The following is a 19,606-nucleotide window of genomic DNA, read 5'->3' on the forward strand; positions in this document are numbered from 1 at the left end:
ACTTCCTATGCCCCATTGGACAATGCACCTGTGAGACCAAGAGAATGGACTCTGCCGGGGACATTCCTCCACCATCACCCCAGCCCATTTCACACCCCCTCCACTTATTTGCACAGAAATAAACACCCTTGAATCACAAAACAATCTGGAGTCAGTTTGTGCTTTCACAAATGTGTAATTGCAAAATCTCTGGAATAAAGCATGTCAATGTACTTGTTCACATACCAATGTTACACAGCTGTATGTCAGGAGTAAACATAGCAGAGGGCACAAATTGGGACCCAGATCTGTGAAATGGAAAGCCAAAGTGACAAGTCAGGGTCCATACACAGAGTGAAAAAGGCAGACTTATGCTACTTCAATACAATAGTATGAGATGTGGGAAGCAGTTCCATCTTCTTACTTGTGTCTCACTGGAAGTATTGCATGATGATGTTGTTTCGGTTGTCTATATCTTCTTCTTCTGCCTCCTCTTCTTTACTGTCCACAGGCTCCACAGCTGCCACAAGATCAACATCAGGCCCATCCTCCTGCAGAAAAGGCACCTGGTGTCGCAAAGCCAGGTTGTGCAGCATACAGCAGGCCACGATGATCTGGCACACCTTCTTCGGTGAGTAGTATAGGGATCCACCGGTAAGATGAAGGCACCGGAATCTGGCCTTCAGGAGGCCGAAGGTGCGCTTGATTATCCTCCTAGTTCACCCATGTGCCTCATTGTAACGTTCCTCTGCCCTTGTCCTGGGATTCCTCACTGGGGTCAGTAGCTATGAAAGGTTGGGGTAACCATAGTCACTTGCAAATATCGAGGGACAACTGTTAGACATCCTCCAAACATTAGAGAATCTCCCATACCCATACACCAAATGAAACTGTGTGGGGACTTTAGGCTCACCTATTAGCCATACACAGTGCCTCTGGAGTTGCCCCATCACATAAGGGATGCTGCTATTTCTCAAAATGTAAGCGTCATGCACTGAGCCAGGATACTTGGCATTCACATGGAAGACGTACTGGTCTGCCAAACACACCATCTGCACATTCGTAGAAAGGTAGCTTTTCCGGTTTCTATACACCTGTTCATTCCTGCGGGGAGGGCAAATGCCACATGTGTACCATCAATGGCACCAATAATGTTGGGGATATGTCCCAGGGCATAAAAGTCACCATTCACTGTGGGCAAATCCTCCACTTGAGGGAAAACAATGTAGCTGCGCATGTGTTTCAGCAGGGCAGACAACACTCTGGACAACACGTTAGAGAACATTGGCTGGGACATCCCTGATGTCATGGCGACTGTTGTTTGAAAAGACCCACTGGCCAGGAAATGGAGTACAGACAGGACCTGCACTAGAGAGGGTATTCCTGTGGGATGGCGGACAGCTGAAATCAGGTCTGGCTTCAACTGGGCACACAGTTCCTGGATTGTTGCACGATCAAGTCTGTAAGTGATAATTATGTGTCTCTCTTCCATTGTCGACGGGTCCACCAGGGGTTTGTACACCGGAGGATGCCGCCATCTCATCACCTGCTCCAGCGGACGTGCCCTATGGAGGAGAACGGTGAGCAGAGGGTCATACAACACTTAGGTATCACAAAGTTTTTTTGCAAAAACTTTACAATTTCTCCATGTGCCTTTGTCTGTCCGTATTCCTGGCCTAAATAGGTGTGATGCAGTTATTTGGCCTGCTATGTTGCCCCCTGAAATGGCGGCTGCCTGACTTGTAAGGTGGGACAAGGGGAAATTAGGTAACTGCGCTGGCGTTCTACACCGTTGCGGTAGGCGGTCAAAGACCGCAGCGCAATTTAGCATTGGTTAACATTGGGCCCTATGGGTTCCAGGAGCCAATGACGATGTACGCCGGTGGTGACGGTACGCACCGCTGCGGATGTGGCCGCCATTTTCTAACTGTTCCCTCACTTGATACCTGACCTTCACCAGGAGAGGACCTACACTGCAAGTGCTGCTGTGACCTGTGTCTGGAAGCGACGATGGCTACAGTGTCTGGGGAAAGGGCCCCTGCCTTCACTTCGGAGGAGTTGGAGAAAGTAGTGGATGGGGTCCTCCCCCAGTACACGCAACTGTACGGTCCTCCAGGCAAACAGATGAGTACACTGTGAGCATGGTGGATGGCACATGATTGTATGGCGTGTCGTGGATAGGAGAGGGAGGGGAGGGGGACAGGCCAGCATGTGAGGATAGTGTGTGTGTGTATGTATGTCTGGCCCAGGGTGGGAGGTTTTTAGGCAATGCGTGAGAAGAACTGTACGGGATAGTAACATCCATTCTTACTTCACTTTTCCTCTAGGTCAGCGCCCACTAGAAGAAGGGTATTTGGTGTGCCATTGCCAAGGAAGTGTGGACCCTGGGGGTCTACCATAGACGGAGCACCCACTGCCGGAAAAGATGGGAGGACCTGCACCGCTGAACCAAGAAGATGGCGGAGGTCCAGCTGGGGATAGCCTCCCAATGTGTAAGGGGTGCCCGTCGCACCATGACCCCCCTGATGTACCAGATCCTGGCGCTGGTGGATGGGCGCTTGAGGGCATCACAGCAGCCACAAGGGGGTGAGTACACTCTCACTCGCGTTTTGCTAGGTGTCTGGGTGGAGTTGGTGGCCTGTGGGTTCCCCTAGGCATGGGCATACGTGCAAAGGTAGATCCATTGTTTTGCAGCCTCATTCCCAGTCCAACCCCAAAGGTGGTATTTGTCCTCTACAACTAGTCAGGCTCCCATGGCTGCCAGCTGTGCATGAAATGGATCTAGACAGAGTCCCCCTTGGGCATGTGCTTTTCCCCTGCACTGGTAGTGCATGGATAAGTGCATAGGGCTGCTCCCTGTGTGTTGTGTCCGCCAACGGTAGTGGTGTTGCATGCACTGACCATGTGTCTCTTCTGTCTTTACCCCCCTTTTTGTTTTGTCACCCTGTTCTTGCATGCATTAGCATCATCTGGCAGAGGAGCAGTGGCACCGGAGCAGGAGGGAGCTGCATCCCACATGGCCTGGAGGGTGAAGTAACGGAGTCTGAAGGCAACAGTGGGATGGAGGGCGAGGGGAGCTCCACGACGGGGACAGGAGCATACACCAGCGACAGTGACTCCTCCTCTGATGGGAGTTCCCTTGCAGTGGCGGGCACCTCTGTGCCCACCGCATCAACAGGTACAGCCACCACCCCCCCTACCAGCACCGCCCTCCCAGCAGCCCCTCAGCGTGTGTCCCGTGCCCGCTCACCCAGGAGGGTGGGCATCTCCTTCGCCCCCGGCACCTCAGCCCCAGCCCCTGTCACCTCTGCTGCCCTCAGTGAGGAGGCCATTGACCTCAGGTTACTCACTGTTGGGAGGTCTACCATTTTGAATGCCATCCAGGGTGTAGAAAGGGAATTGCAACACACAAATGCATTCCTGGAGGGCATTCATTCTGGTCACGCTGCCCTTCATCGAACCCTGCAAATTCTAGCCTCAGCACTGATGGCAGCTATTGTCCCTGTGTCTAGCCTCCCCCCTCCAACTTCCTCCACCCAGACCCAATCCCCTGTACTCCAGCCTATCCCAAGCACACCATCAGACCAGCCTGCATACACCTCACCACAGAAGGTAAGCTCAGGCAAACATAAGCACCACACATCCCACAGCCACTCACGCAAGCATCACACACATACAGACACACCAACATCCACTGCCTCCACAGTGTCCCCCTCCTCCTCGTCTCCCTCCTCCCTCCCAGTCTCGTCTACACTCACACCTGCATGCACTACCACTACAGCCACTATGTCCCTCACCAGCACACCCACCACCACACCCCGCTCATGTGCACTCACCACCCCCACTACCGTTTCCACGTCCCCTGTGTCCTCTCCCAGTGTGTCTGTGACGCCCCCTCCGAAGATACATAAACGCAGGCACACACCCACCCAACAGCCATCCACCTCACGACAGCCTCCAGCCCATGCACCTGCACCCAAATCCACAAAACTTCCACCTCCTACAACCACCACCTCTTCCTCCACTCCCAAACCCCCTCTAGCTACCTGTCCCAGTGTGTCCAAACAACTTTTCCTGCCCCCCCTTAACCTATTTCCCACCACCCCCCCCTCCAACTCATAGGTCCCGTACTAGCACCTCAACCAAGATATCTCCGGGACCAGTGGTGCCTGTTGTTACAGGTATGTGGAGTGCACCGGCCACCAGGCCAGCCAGTGTGGCACGGAGCCAGAGCACAGCCAGTCCCCACCCTGTGAAGCACCAGAAGTTGGACAGTGCCAGGCGGGAGAGGGGGAAGACTCCAGCCAGCAAAGCCACTCACAAGGGTCCCGGGGAGAGTGTCGACTCAGCTGTGACTCCTCCCAAGGTGGGGAAGGGCCAGAAGAAATCTCCAAAGTCTGGGAGGAGCAGCACGGCGGAGAAGACCGCCACCTTCCCCGCTGCCTAGGAGGCTACCGCCAGCCCCATCGCCACTGGCCAGGAGGCCACCGCCAGAGTCACTGCCTAGGAGGGCAGCCCCATTGTCACTGGCCAGGAGGCCACCGCCAGATTCCTGGCCACCACCAGAGTCACTGCCCAGGAGGCCAGCCCCATCGTCACTGGCCAGGAGGCCACCGCCTGAGTCACTGCCCAGGAGGCCAGCCCCATCGTCACCGGCCAGGAGGCCACCGCCAGAGTCACTGCCCAGGAGGGCAGCCCCATCGCCACTGGCCAGGAGGCCACCGCCAGAGTCACTGCCCAGGAGGCCAGCCCCATCGTCACTGGCCAGGAGGCCACCGCAGAGTCACTGCCCAGGAGGCCAGCCCCATCGTCACTGGCCAGGAGGCCACCGCCAGCCACAGCCCAGCTGGCCAGGAGGGCCCCGCAAGCCACAGCCCTGCTTGTTAGGAAACTATTTTTCAACCCTCCCCAGAGTGGCACAAAGAAAACACAAACACCAGGCAAGGCTCCGGAACAGATGAAATGTGTCTTGAGGTACCAAGGTTTATTGGCGTGCCAAGGCAGAAGGCAAACGCACATCCCAGTGTTACGTCTTACAAGCTGGCATCTTCTGCCCTGAAGCATATAAGTCAGGCACTTATATATGTTAATAAGTGCTGTCACAGCACAACCCCAAAAGGGGACACAGTCCAAACATGGGCACGCACATACAAAAGAAATGCTCCATACACAACTTAAAGTCCATAGTGTAAAAATATACATAATGCAGTGTGAGCATGAACACGTGAACAGAAAACAGTTGGTCCCTAAAGGAAAGGGGGCTGGGTTGCTGACTAGCTGAACTAAAAGTGCGAGACCGAGCTAAACTTAACAACGTGGCTTGGAGAGGTTTGTTTGTACAACTGGCATAGGTGTCAGAGAAGTCAGTAGGGAAGTCTTACTGGAATTCAGATAATGATGGAGAGAATTGGAACTAAAGTATCATATCTATAGGTACATACATGTGAATATATATTTTTCCCGACAATCTCTCCTTTTTGATAGTAATATACTTGATTGCAAAAATATATATATACATTGCAGAAGCATAGTAATAACGTATCAATAAAATACATATCTTCGGATGGCATTACACATTTTGTTTAGATGAAACACATATATTGTCATCTAGGTATACACCTATGAGGTATTCATTATTTAAACATAGACAAAATGATATGCTAGTATCCAATGCATTCATGTGTTCTGGGTCTATAGCCATAAAATCAAACATTTCTTTATGTGCTTCCTCTACATCTTGTTGTATTCTAAGATATCTGTGGGCTAGCTCCTGCTCTGTAGGAGGAAGATCTTTAACTGCAGAAATCAAATAGCTGCTTTTAATACAGAATTGCTGGAGCACGGCAAAAGTTCTAGATATAGATATGAAGTCTTTCTGTTACTCCGTTCTAAGCTACTTTCTCTAATTGTCAGTGAAGCAATGGCACGCAGTGTGCTGTCCTCTGCTTCTCCTACTGGTCTGCAGTCATTTTGTTCAGGGGCCACTTCATGAACCTGCGGTGTCTTCTTCAGTCTATTTTTCTGCAAGTGTGACTATCACCTTTCTTTGAGACTACGTTGTGTGCTTCCCTCATCTGCATCAGTTGGTGTCACCTGACACTTGATGAGGAGCTCTCAGTGTGGTTCTTAGGAATGGTCTGGTCTGTCTCCCCCTTTCCTGGTATGTTGCACTGCTGCACAGGTTGCAAGTGCTCATCTGTTGCATGCACGCCGGTCTTGGTTGTTGTTGATGGTGCAGATCTGCACCTAGTGCCGTGAATCCACTCAGGACGTCCCTGTACCTTCACCGCCGTCCGCGTCACCAGGAACACAAGGTGTGGTCCAGTCCACCTAGAACTAAGAGAAACATCTTTTATTTTTCTCACCATGACTATGTCTCCAGCTTTAAAAGGATGTGTGGGCTCTGAGGACGGATGGGGCAAGGCTTCCTTCACCTGGAGATGGTGATGCCTCAAGACTGATGACAATTTTATAGCATAGTCAGAAATGTTTTCATCTGTCCACAGCAGTGCTGCTTGAGATGCTGGGAGAGGCAATCTCAACCCCACAGACATAGGCCGCCCCATCAGTACCTCATGGGGGGACAAAAGGGTTGTCCTAGATGGAGTTGCCCCTATGGCATGCAGCACTAAAGGCAAAGCATCAGGCCATTTTAGGCCTGTTGCATCAGTTGTTTTTGCTAATCTTTTTTTATAGTGGAGTTCATCCTCTCCACCTGTCCTGAACTTTGGGGGTGGTAAGGGGCATGCAGTTTCCACTCTATTCCCAAACATTCACACATCTTTTGCACCACTGCAGCCACAAATTCACCCCCTCTGTCGCTATTAATGCCTTGGGGGACCCCAAATCGGGGTATGATATCTTTCATCAAGCATCGCACCACAGTTGCCGCATCATTCTTCCTTGTGGGAAACGCCTCCACCCATTTTGAAAATCGATCCACACACACCAGTAAATATTTGAATCCATTCATTGGGGGCATATAGGCAAAGTCTATTTGGACATTGGTAAACAGCCCCTGTGGTACCGGTAAGTGTTCATGTGTAGCAGGGGACCGGCCTTTAGCATGTTGGGCACAGACAAGACATTGGGAGCAGAATTGAGCAGTGAAGGCTGTTATCCCTGGTGCAAACCATTCCTGTCTAATTAGCTCATTCATCCCCCCTTGTGCCATGTGAGTGGGGCCATAAGCAAACCTTGTAAGGGGAAGGAACATACTACGTGGAGCCACAGGTCTCCCATCCTGGTGGACCCATAATCCCTCATCATTTTGCAAATACCCAGCATCCGTCCACACTCTTTCATAGGCTAGTGTTGCAGACCATTGTGCTTCCTTTACATCAGCTAGCAACAATTGTCTCTGAATAAGCTGAATTTTTGGAATGCTTTTTGCCATTAGGGGCACCATTTGTACTGGCTGTAACATGCTTTCTCTTGCTGCTGTGTCAGCCTTGGCGTTTCCTCTGGCTATTTTGGTGGTATGTGCCTCACATTTTATGACTGCTATTCTGTTGGGTAGTAGTATTCCTTTTAACAAGTTCTTAACTAAAAGGCCATTTTGGATGGGGCGCCCTGCTGCTGTTATGAAACCACAATACTACCACAGCTGGCCAAAATCGTGGACAACTCCAAAGGCATACCGTGAGTCAGTATAAATGTTAACAGTTTTCCCCTCGGCTTAGGATGCATGCTCTTGTTACAGCATACAGCTCAGCTTGGTGGGCAGATGTGCCAGGGGGCAGAGCTGCACTTTCAATTATGGTGTCTACTGTTGTTATTGCATGCCCTGCTCTGTAATCGGTGTCTGTTAGTCTACTGGAGGAACCATCAGTGTACCACTCATAGTCTGCCTTTTCTAAAGGTGTCTGTTGTAAATCTTGTCTGGGCGTGGTGCATGTTTCTACAACGTCAACACAATCATGGTCATGGGTCTCATCAGAATCACCTACAGCAGATAATAATGTTGCCAAATTAACAGGCTGCATTTTTTAATGGTAATATTAGTGTTAGACAACAACGTGACCTCATAACCTGTGTGCCTGGCTGCCGAAAAATGCTGTGTTGCTGCTGATGACAACAACAACTGTACCGAATGTGGCACATAAACAAAATAAGGGTAGTCCATCACAATGGAAGCCGCCCTCTCTACCATCTCAGCGGCTGCCCCCACTGCTCTCAAACAGGCTGGATGCCCAGTCACTGCCGAAGGCAAAGTCACAGAGTAATACGCCACAGGCCTTTTTCCAGAGCCATGCTGCTGTGTCAGTACACCATTTGCAATGCCGTCTTGCTCTGACACATAGAGATGGAAGGGTAGTTTGTAATCAGGGAGCCCAAATGCTGGCGCAGTACACAATGTCCCTTTCAGTTTCTTGAAACATTCTGCAAGTTCATTAGTCCATACAATGTTGTTGGGTGCATCTTGAAGCGTGCATTTCCTCAAGAATGCATCATAGGATCTGTACTCAGGAATCCACTGGCGCAGTAGTTCATCATCCCCAGGAAGGACATCATTCTGCCATTCATGCTTTGAATCATTTTTTATCCTGTCAGGTGATACGCAGCGTGTACCTTTGGATACCACATAACCAAGGTAAGTCACTTCTTTTTGGCTGCACTGAAATTTTGACAATGAGACTTTGTGTCCTCTCTCCTGGAGGTGGTTCAGCAGAGCTAGTGTCTGTTTCACAAGCCTCAAGTGATGGAGATGCTACAAGGAGATCACCAGGGTACTGCAAGATTACACTGCTGCCTTCCGGGTGTAGGCTGTCCAGGTCTCTCTTTACTGCCTGTGCATAGACTCTCTGTGAAGCCTTGGGCCAGTCTTGTGAAAGCACACTGGGTATCATTTACTGTGAAGGCAAAGAGGTACTCACTCTCTGGATGGACCGTAATACTGAAAAACACACTTGCAAGACTTAACTGAAACGTACTCTGCTTCTGCAAGTATAGAAGATAATAAAGTATTGATGTCAGGCACAACAGTTGCTAAGAGAACCACGATGTTGTTAATCTGGTGTAAATCCTGTATGAATCTATATTGCCCACTGTTGCCCTTGGGCAATGGAATTATTGGACTATTACACGGGCTACGCACATAAGGTAGTTCTGCATTTTCCTTAAGCGTTACTTTATGGGGAGGGTGTGTTTTTAATTATCTTGCCTCATTTTTGTCTTTGCCCAAACCTCTGAGTTCAGTTGTTCTAGGACCTAGTTTTCAGTCAGCTGTAAAGTCATATTCCTTTCAAGCTTGTCAAAAACTACAGCCCTGTCGTTTCTGAGCATACACAACATTCAACACCATCCTTCTCCATCTCCCAACACAGTCACAACTCCCAAAGGAAATGTAAAATTCTTAGTTACCATGGGGCCCAAATTTGTAGGGTAGAATCCTGGTGCTACAGCTATAGACGTGTTGTTCTGAAGTTGGCCCTATAAGAATTTCTCTTCCTGTGGCCCTAGGTCAATGCTCACTGCTGCAGTTTGCGCTATGTTAATCAATTCTAACCTGCGCTCAGGTGCTTGTAAGTAAATCCCATTTCTTGAAAGCATATACTGTTGCAGAAATTGTGGCAGAAGAGGTATACCCCCAGCTAATTGGTGGGGCACATCCATATTGGAATTAAGAAATCAACCATTTTATCTCCTACCTTAGTTGGAAACATTGTATTCTCTTCAGATGGGTCAGATACCTCCATCATAAAGCACCGGGTTCATCGGTTTTCCGCTGCACGGGTCATGTCTCTCTCTGCGTCATCCTATGTTCCTACTTGTTTTCTCTGGAAAGCGTTCCTCATGTAGTGCTTTTTCTTCTGTAAGCCTCTTGGCATGGGCAAGAATAACACTGATCCCTACTCTTGTCTCCTTGCTGGTATCCTTGCCCTCCATCTTATCTATAATGTGCCCCTTGATAATGTTATTCAATAATGTAAGTCCTACCTTGCATATCTCCTACAAAGGTACTATTCCTCAAGAAAACAGCAAAAACTCTGCCCTGTCCTTAATAGAATCTGCAATTCTTCCTTTATCCAGTCTTGCTAGTTGCATAGTGATGGTCCCTTAAGGAAGTTACAATTCAGTGAGACACTGGGTCCTTCTTTTAGTTATGTTTTATTGACACTGAAAAATGCATCATAAGGGGGTCAATCAGTTTCATTCTAGGACCTAGAATGGACCTATGGTGTTCAATTTAGTTTCAAGAGGGCTGAATCAAAGCCAGAAATGTATTGCTACCACTCTGCAAAATTCTTCCATTTATTAAATGTATTTAAATGACTAATGATGATATTCTAAAACAATTTACATGTATTCAGCATCAATTTGACCCTCTTTTTACTAAGCAGAAGGACTTTCTTTCATATATTAGCTCTTTTTACCTAGTGTGTTCTGGTTTGTATATTACTCGAAGTGGGATCTCCTACCATGGAATAGTTAGAAAAAGTAGGAAATTCAGTTATTCTTAACCTACTCTTCAAAATTACAAGCATACATTTTATATTTTTTCTTTGGTCTGTACTACCTATTTAGAACAAGTTGCACTCCAGTGTGGCTTTTTTTTTTTTTTACTTTTAGGAAATTCTGCTCATTCAGTTTGTTGACGTCTAACATGTCACTGCACTGTTTGCACGTGTGTGGAAGAGAGCCGTCTCAAATGAGGACAAAGCTGCAAGCCTCCCTACACAAAGCATCTGTTGCAAACCATAAGAAATAGAAGCAAAACTGCTGAAAATAAGTAGCCAGTCCTCCAAACTAGCTCACCCTTTTCATTTTTTTAAATATTATTACAAGTGGTATATACTAAATGTACAAATTGCATTAGTACAATTAAAAATGTACATGTGTATATATACATATATATCTATCTCATATTTAAAATATGGTGATGACATGCAGTCATGCTTTCACAGTCTAATGTAGACCCTTCATCAGTTTGCCAAGCTACGCGTGTGCATTTGTCCCTTTCAAATCATTTAGATAAAACCAGTTTAATCAGTGTACTGCTAAAAATCTGGTGTAAAATAGGACTGCCACAGTTGCCATTACTTATTTGCATAACTTTGAGGAACTAAAGCTACCCTTGAGTTTTTTTTTGTTTTATTTTGGTAACAGCAGTGCAAGTCAGGGCTAATTACAGAAGCTTAGCATCTGACACTTAAACCTGCTGTCGTAAATTCACACCCCTGTCCCAGCACAGTTAACAACTGCTGTTTAGTGTTTTAGTGTTTGTCCTCTGTGAGAGTCCCATCAGAGCTCTGCACAGCCAGAAGCATGACTGCTTAACATCCACATTTTCAGTCTTTGGAAAGGTAGGATTTAAACTATGCTGTTTTTGTATTTCTGTGCCATGCACTCTCTATCACCAATTAACATCAGTAGGGAAAGGTAACCTTCCAAAGAACTGGCTCAAGAAAATTTACAATGCCAGTATGCGCATAGAAATCCTGTGCAAAAAGCAGGCCAGGAGCTGGGGTACTTGAGAAACAGTGCAGCCATGAGGCCACATTGAAACTAAAGCTCACATTTTAATTTTGTCTCTAAGATACAGAAATATTGGCATTGTTAGAGCTCACAATTATCCTATTTTGTACGCAAGATATTTACATATTTAGACCCAGAAATATGAGTGTATAATGTGAGAAAAATGACACAGAAAAGTAGGAGCACCTTAAAAGTGTGCTTGAAATGCAAAACATTAACTGCTTCTTAATAAGATGTTATAACAGAATACTTATGAAAAAGACTATTTAAAATCATTATGTGGACAGAATAATGCAATTGTAATGATGTGCCTCAACCTTTCTGTTGCGTTACATTGTAGTACACCATGAGAAGAAAGGGGTGCAAAAATGTATGGGAATTAGTTACATAGCTCATATTTACTGTAGTGATATTAGACATAATAAACATTATGAAAATGCAAAAACGATTTTAGTAAAATTAATTTTAAGAATAATTTACATGTGTGTATGTTGAGCAAACATTGTGGTAGTTGGCCATATTCAGCCTTGGTCATTACTGAATAATGTTTTAAGGTCTTCAAGCTGTAGCTTCACACTGTAATAAGTGTTTATTCAGAATTTACATTTTAGGTTGATCTCTTTATTGCTGCGAACATGATCCCATACTGAATCCTAGAAATGTTTATTTTATCCTTTAGAAATAAGTAATTGTTTCCCATCCAACCACAAATATATTTGAAAGGTCTTTTCTTTTTTCTTTTCTTTTTTTTAAAGTAGTTTACCAAGTGCCCAAGGCCAGTAAATTAATTGCTACTAGTGGGTGGTAGTACTGGTTGTGCCACCCACAGATGTAGCCTTTCAAAACCTGTCTCAGGCCTGTCACTGCAGCCTGTGGGCGCAGTTCACTGCTACTTTGACCTAGCATTTAAAACTGTTTGCCAATCCGTAAAAATCCCTTTTTGCTACATATAAGTCTCCCCTAAGGTAGGCGCTAGGTAGGTGGGGCAGGTACCTTTAAGTTTACATGTCCTGGTGGTGTCACGCACAAATTCTTTTTTTTCACTACTGTAAGGTTTACTCCTCTTAAATTGAGTGCGCTTTTACCATTAAAGTTAGTTTTATCATCACTATGTTATAAATGTTACTCCTAAAATGTAGATATTTGTCTGCTGTTACAGTTTTGTGTGCATGCAACCTGTCTTTAATACCCAGGCTTTGTCACAGCTGCACTCTGCTTTCCCTCTCTCTGTCCACATTAGCACGTAAACTAGTTTATATTTGTTACACAGTCTGTGTCCTTCTTACCTTGCTCTATGGGGCTATCTGGTCAAAACATTTCTCTCCTGTCATCTCTTTAAACAACTTTTTAGTCTTTTTCAGCATTCTAGGGCTTACCACTATTACGTTTCCTTTAGACTTGCCGCTGCCCATTGTGCCCTTCCCTCTCAATTTTACAATCTGGAAAAAATAAACACAATGGTTGTATCCTGCAAAAAAAATTGTTAAACAGGGAAAAAATTGTTATGCAGTGGTGGATAGACAGAGAGATAGAGAAAACAGGAGCTGTTGACAATTTAGAGGCACAACATAAAACATTTTTCTTGTCCAATGCAGTGCTGCACTACTTTACATGGAATTCAAAAACATTGCAATGAAACATAGTGGCACATTTACACTTAAACAACACGTAATTCAAATACAGCCATTGATCAATGACAGACTATTTGTTTGTGCACATTTTAAAATCATTTCCTGTGTTCCGGTGCCAGCTGATCAAATGCTTCCCAAGCTACACTCCAGGAGGGTTTTAATTAATTAATTAATTTATTTTCTCTCTGGGATTCCCGTTAAACAAAAACAAAATTCTCTTCTTTCTGTTCAGGATCTCCTGCGTGGAATTACAATTCGCCGTACGAATTTGCCACTATCATTTAACGCAATGATACGGATAACTTTGTTACTCCTCAGTCACCTATTTAAGAAAAAAAATATCTTCCGTCTGGCCAGGTTCTCCTGCGTGGAATTACAATTCGCCGTACGAATTTGCCACTATCATTTCACGTAATGATACGGGTAACTTAGTTACTCCTCAGTCACCTATTAAATAGCCAGCTATAATTTTATTTACATCAATCCCCAGTTTAACTCTTAGCTAAGCGTTGAAAGGCCACAACAACAGGCATTTAATTAACTTACCCGTAGTGGCATTTCACACGTCCCACTTCTGACGCCATTTGTTAGGAAACTATTTTTCAACCCTCCCCAGAGTGGCGCAAAGAAAACACAAACACCAGGCAAGGCTCCGGAACAGATGAAATGTGTCTTGAGGTACCAAGGTTTATTGGCATGCCAAGGCAGACGCACATCCCAGTGTTACGTCTTACAAGCTGGCATCTTCTGCCCTGAAGCATATCAGTCAGGCACTTATATATGTTAATAAGTGCTGTCACAGCACAACCCCAAAAGGGGACGCAGTCCAAACATGGGCACGCACATACAAAAGAAATGCTCCATACACAACTTAAAGTCCATAGTGTAAAAATATACATAATGCAGTGTGAGCATGAACACGTGAACAGAAAACAGGTGGTCCCTAAAGGAAAGGGGGCTGGGTTGCTGACTAGCTGAACTAAAAGTGCGAGACCGAGCTAAACTTAACAACGTGGCTTGGAGAGGTTTGTTTGTAAAACTGGCAGAGGTGTCAGAGAAGTCAGTAGGGAAGACTTACTGGGATTCAGATAATGATGGAGAGAATTGGAACTAAAGTATCATATCTATAGGTACATACATGTGAATATATATTTTTCCCGACACTGCTGACCCATGAAGGACTGCCAGCCACAGTCCTGCTGGGCAATGAAGGACCGCCCTGGCAAGCACTGCTGAACAGGCCAAGGACCGCTGAACAGGGCAAAGACCGCCATGGAATGCACCGCTGAACAGGTCTGACACTGGCAACTCAAGCACCGCTGAACAGGGCAAAGACCGCCATGGAATGCACCGCTGAACAGGTCTGACACTGGCAACTCAAGTACCGCTGAACAGGCCAGGGACCGCTGAACAGGGCAAAGACCGCCATGGAATGCACCGCTGAACAGGTCTGACACTGGCAACTCAAGAACCGCTGAACAGGCCAGGGACCGCTGAACAGGGCAAAGACCGCCATGGAATGCACCGCTAGCCCATTTGCGGCAGGGGCAGTGACGCAACTGGGACTGTCACGGGGTGTGTGCTGCACTCTGGGCACCAGTCCCCCTCCAGAACCAGTGGAGAACAGCATCCACTCCGTCTATCCGTGGCAGGATGAAGCACTCTGGGCACAAAACCCCCTCCAGAACCAGTGGAGACTGTTATCCACTTGAGAGACTGTGGCTTTGCACTCCCCAGGATGGTACAGTGGGCAAGCCACCCACTGGAGAGACTTAAGAGACTGTGGGCCAGATGTAGCAAAATTCTAAATTGCGACTTGCAATTTGCGAGTCCATCCGACTCGGGCAAATTGCAAGTCGCAATTTGCTATGCAGTACGGTGTCTCAGACACCGACTGCGACTCGCAATGGGGTCGCGATGACCCACCTCATCAATATTCATGAGGTGGGTCGCAATTTGCGGCCCCATTGCGAGTATAGGCACTCGCTAACATGGAGGCATGCTGACGTCAGCAGACCTCCATGTTCGTGACCTGCTTTTAAATAAAGCAGTTTTTTTTTTTTAAGTGTAGCCCGTTTTCCTTACTGGAAAACGAGCTGCACTTAAAAAAAATCCGAAACCTTTAGTTTCGGTATTTTTTCAGGGCAGGGAGTGGTCCCTTGGACCACTCCCTGCCCTGAAAAAATATTTTTGGGTCCAGTCACAAACTGGAAGGGGTCCCATGGGGACCCCTTCCAATTTGCGAGTGGGTTACCATCCACTTGAAGTGGATGGTAACTGCGATGCCATTTGCGACCGCGTACGCGGTCGCAAATGGTATTGCATCCCACAGCGACTCGCAAATAGGAAGGGAACACCCCTTCCTATTTGCGAGTCGGAAATGCATATTGCGAGTCGGTAACGACTCGCAATATGCATTTCTGCATGGCAAACCCACGTTTGCGACTCGCAAACGGCGATTTTCGCCGTTTGCGACTCGCAAACGGTTTGCTACATCTGGCCCTGTGACTTTGCACTCCCCAGGATGGTACAGTGGGCAACCCACCCACTAGAGAGACTTGAGAGACTGTGGCTTTGCACTCCCCAGGATGGTACAGTGGGCAACCCATCCACTGCAGAGACTTGAGAGACTGTGGCTTTGCACTCCCCAGGATGGTACAGTGGGCAACCCACCCACTGGAGAGACTTGAGAGACTGTGGCTTTGCCCTCCCCAGGATGGTAGAGTGGTCAACCCACCTACTGCAGAGACTTGAGAAACTGTGGCTTTGCACTCCCCAGGATGGTACAGTGGGCAACCCACCCACTGCAGAGACTTGAGAGACTGTGGCTTTGCACTCCCCAGGATGGTACAGTGGGCAACCCACCCACTGCAGAGACTTGAGAGACTGTGGCTTTGCACTCTCCAGGATGGTACAGTGGGCAACCCACCCACTGCAGAGACTTGAGAGACTGTGGCTTTGCCCTCCTCAGGATGGTACAGTGGGCAACCCACCCACTGCAGAGACTTGAGAGACTGTGGCTTTGCACTCCCCAGGATACATCAATGGGCATGGAGCCCCCTCATGGATCTGGCGTTGTGCACTCATCCGGCTGAGGTGCCCCCCCTTCCCTTCCCCCTGAGGTGCCTGTTGTATTTCTATCTGATGCCCCTGCAGTGTTCTCTCCATTTTGATCAGGTATCTTGTGTGGGCCTCGCCCATGTATTTTGGGCCCAGTGGTCCACGGACTATGAATGGTGCAATACCTGCACAACTAATCGTGGTGTATATTTTGTTTATTGTGTATATATATCTGTATATATTTGCTTAAGGTATTTTGATATATTACAATGGTTCAACTCATTTCCTTTTGTCTTTGCATTCTTCCGGGGGGGTTGGGGGGTGTTACTGTAATGTGCAGATATGCATTGGTGTGTGTGTTGTAGTGGGTGAGGGTCGGGGTGGGGGTTGGGATGTTGGTTGTGTGTGTCCCTGTGTTTTTGCTTCTCCCCTATGTCGTAGGTGCAGTACTCACCGTAGTCTTCGCCGCCGGCGTTGATGATCCTCGTATAGGAGCAGGAAGACTATCGCAGGGAGAATATGGAGTTCCGGCTCCATGGTGCCCTCTTTCCTCGTGGAGTGTGTAGAGGTGAGCGTTTTCCCTTAGAAATTCCTGTTTCCGCCGTGTTTTTATCCGTGGTGAATCCGCCCCGGAAAAGGTGGCGGATTGGTAGGTTGTGATACTCTGGGCGGTACATTGTCCTCCGCCTTTCTGTTGGCGGTGACCGCCGCGCTGTTTGTCTGTACCGCCGTGGTGGTCGGAGTGTTAAAGTGGCAGTCTTTGTTGGCGGTTTCCGCCACGGTCATGATTCCAATTTCTTTACCGCCGGCCTGTTGGCAGTCTTACCGTCGCTTTAACACCGTCCGCCAGGGTTGTAATGACCACCTCAGTCTAAACCTATCTCTTGTTAATGATGTGGTAGTAGTAGTTTCTAAAGAATTGTCAATCTCTACAATATGGTTGGCTCCACTCATCTTATAAAGAATCAAACCTACAAATAACAATAAGCATATTAACACACTTGCTACCGCCAAACCAATACCTACACATTTGCAATGACTCTTTCTATTGTTTTGGTTACTAAAGTTTCTCATGGTCTTTAAAGAATCAGAAAAAAAAAATTAAAAAACGAAATAAATTCAAACATTTTCAAAAATTTAAAATTTTCTGCAAACCCCTCCTATTTTTTATTTCAAATTTTCATTCACACAGGACAGTCTTCTTGTCAAATCCGGTATAGCAGCTTGTCAATATCAGTATATCAAAGTCAAAAATCAGCTATCAATGTTTCTTTTAGGCACCACTTTTCAAGTCTTCTTTCTATTTTAGCTCTTTCCAACCATGTACTGTTGATCTTCACGAGCCAAAATGAAAATTTGAAATGTCTCTATCAAAACAATAACTCAAAAATTCTGCTTGCCATTCATTGGTAGTTACATATGCCCATTCTGGACCAGAATATCTTCTGCTTACAACTCTCTTCCTTTTTGGTCTTTTACTAGTCTCACCTTCTTCTCCACTAGTATTTTCTCTTTCATTCAATTGGTAGAACTACATTTATCTTCTCTCCTTTTAAACTTTTCTCTGGCACATTATCACCTTTCAGTGTCTTTCTTGTTTGCAACTTTTTCAAAATGTAATTTGAATTCGAACTTAAACCCTTTTCTTCCGACATTCCCGCAACTGGTTCAGGAAGAGTCAAATCCACTTGGGCAGGATCTGTCTCAGTTCCTTTTCAGGCAGTCTCTTATTCAGTTTAGTATGTCAAACCACCTGCTGCTGAGGATGCAGATTTTTTCTCATTCGTACTCTCTGATCACTCTCTTCTGAGGACACCCTCCTCTGATCAGAACTTATCTCAACTGGTATTTCTCTTTCCTCTTGTACCGATTTTCCCACTACTCCACTTGTAAAAGATTCACTTTCCTCCTAGCTTCTCTCTTTTTCATCTGTCATAGGAGTTGGCACATCTCAAACATTCTCAGGAATTTTCTCCAGTTCCTCTCTTTCTTGTTTTTGACCTTGAATGCTGTTAGCTGTGATAATCTCAACAGTTCCTCTTCTTGTTCTGTCGGATTATTCACCTTCCTCGCATGGCTGCCATGCACCCAGTTCGTCAAACCTGCACACTTCACAGCTGTCATTGTTAAGAGGATAATCTGATAGGGTCCCTTCCACCGTGGTTCCGAACTCAACTTCCTGAGGTGCTTTTGTATGATGACCCAATCACCAGCTCCCAAGTTATGACCTTGACCTTGAGTTTGTTGAACTGTTGTGGCTTCTACCTGATGAGAAAAAGATTGGACCACATCAGCCAAGCCTTTGCAATAATCTAACACCATGTCATCTGTAATATTTACAAGAACATTTGCAGGTATTGCTGCCAATCTCATTGCTCTGCCCATCAGGATCTTGTGAGGAGACAAGCCAGTCTTCTTGTCAGGAGTATTTCTCATTGACATTAAAACGAAAGGCAAAGCATCTGGCCATTTCAAATACGCTGATGCACACACCTTTGCAAGTCGGGACTTTAGAGTTCCATTCATCTGCTCTACAAGTTCTGAAGCTTCTAGGCGGTAACTACAATGTAGCTTCTGCTGAATGCTTAAAGCTGAAAATAATAACTTTATCACCTTATTGTTGAAAGGACTTCCTCTATCTGATTCTAAAGAGACCGAGAAACCGAAACGTGGAATCAACTCTCTGAGAAGTAACTTAGCTATTGGAGGGCTACCATTTCTCCTTGTATGGTAAGCCTCAATCCAGTGACTAAAAATGCCCACAATTACCAACACATATTTCAAACAAGCACACGCAGGCATCCCAATAAAATCCATTAGCATCCTGCTTAATGGATCTCCGGCCATGCCTATGTGTCCCATGATGACCACTGTTCCTTTACCAACATTCATCTGCTGGCAGACAATGCATCTGTGGCAAACTACTTCGGCAGCTTGTCTAAATTTTGGATTGTACCAAAACTGTTTAAAACTCCTAATCATTGCATCTCTCCCTATGTGTGCATGCCCATGATAGTATCTGGCCATTTGAGTCAGTAAACTGTTTGGCAGAACTGCCTTTCCTTCCACTGTCACCCAAATGTCATCTTCCCTTTGGATACAATTTTGTTCCACCCAATCTCTGTGCTCTTCTTCTGGAACATTGTTTTGTAAAGTTTTCAATTCTTCCAAAGTCTCATCAATTTGCATCATAAAATGTGTATACACTTAATCATTTTCAGGCATCAGTTCCCACTTTCCCTTGAATGACATACCATTTAAGGCACAGAATTGTGCAACCTGGTCTGCATAAGCATTTCCCAAAGTCACATAATCCAGTCCTCTTTGATGTGCACTGCATTTAACCACAGGCATTTTCTCAGGTTTCTGAACAGCTTGTAATAATTCATGTATTCTCTCACCATTTCTTACAGGTGAGCCAGACAAAGTTAAAAAAACATCTGTGACCAAATTTGCCC

The 19,606-nt window shown here is 46.2% G+C and overlaps 1 long non-coding RNA gene across 1 annotated transcript; it reads right to left on the reverse strand.

Moving 5' to 3' along the window:
• Positions 1-4,926: 4,926 nt before the first annotated feature.
• LOC138299593 (uncharacterized) lies at positions 4,927-12,956 on the reverse strand. The gene is made up of 2 exons (XR_011204791.1): positions 12,744-12,956; positions 4,927-6,315 (listed from the first exon to the last, which is right to left on the reverse strand). It is a non-coding gene; the product is annotated as an uncharacterized lncRNA (long non-coding RNA).
• Between the last annotated feature and the right edge of the window lie 6,650 nt (positions 12,957-19,606).

Source organism: Pleurodeles waltl, chromosome 6 (assembly GCF_031143425.1).
Source record: "Pleurodeles waltl isolate 20211129_DDA chromosome 6, aPleWal1.hap1.20221129, whole genome shotgun sequence".
NCBI classification, from domain to species: Eukaryota; Metazoa; Chordata; class Amphibia; order Caudata; family Salamandridae; genus Pleurodeles; species Pleurodeles waltl.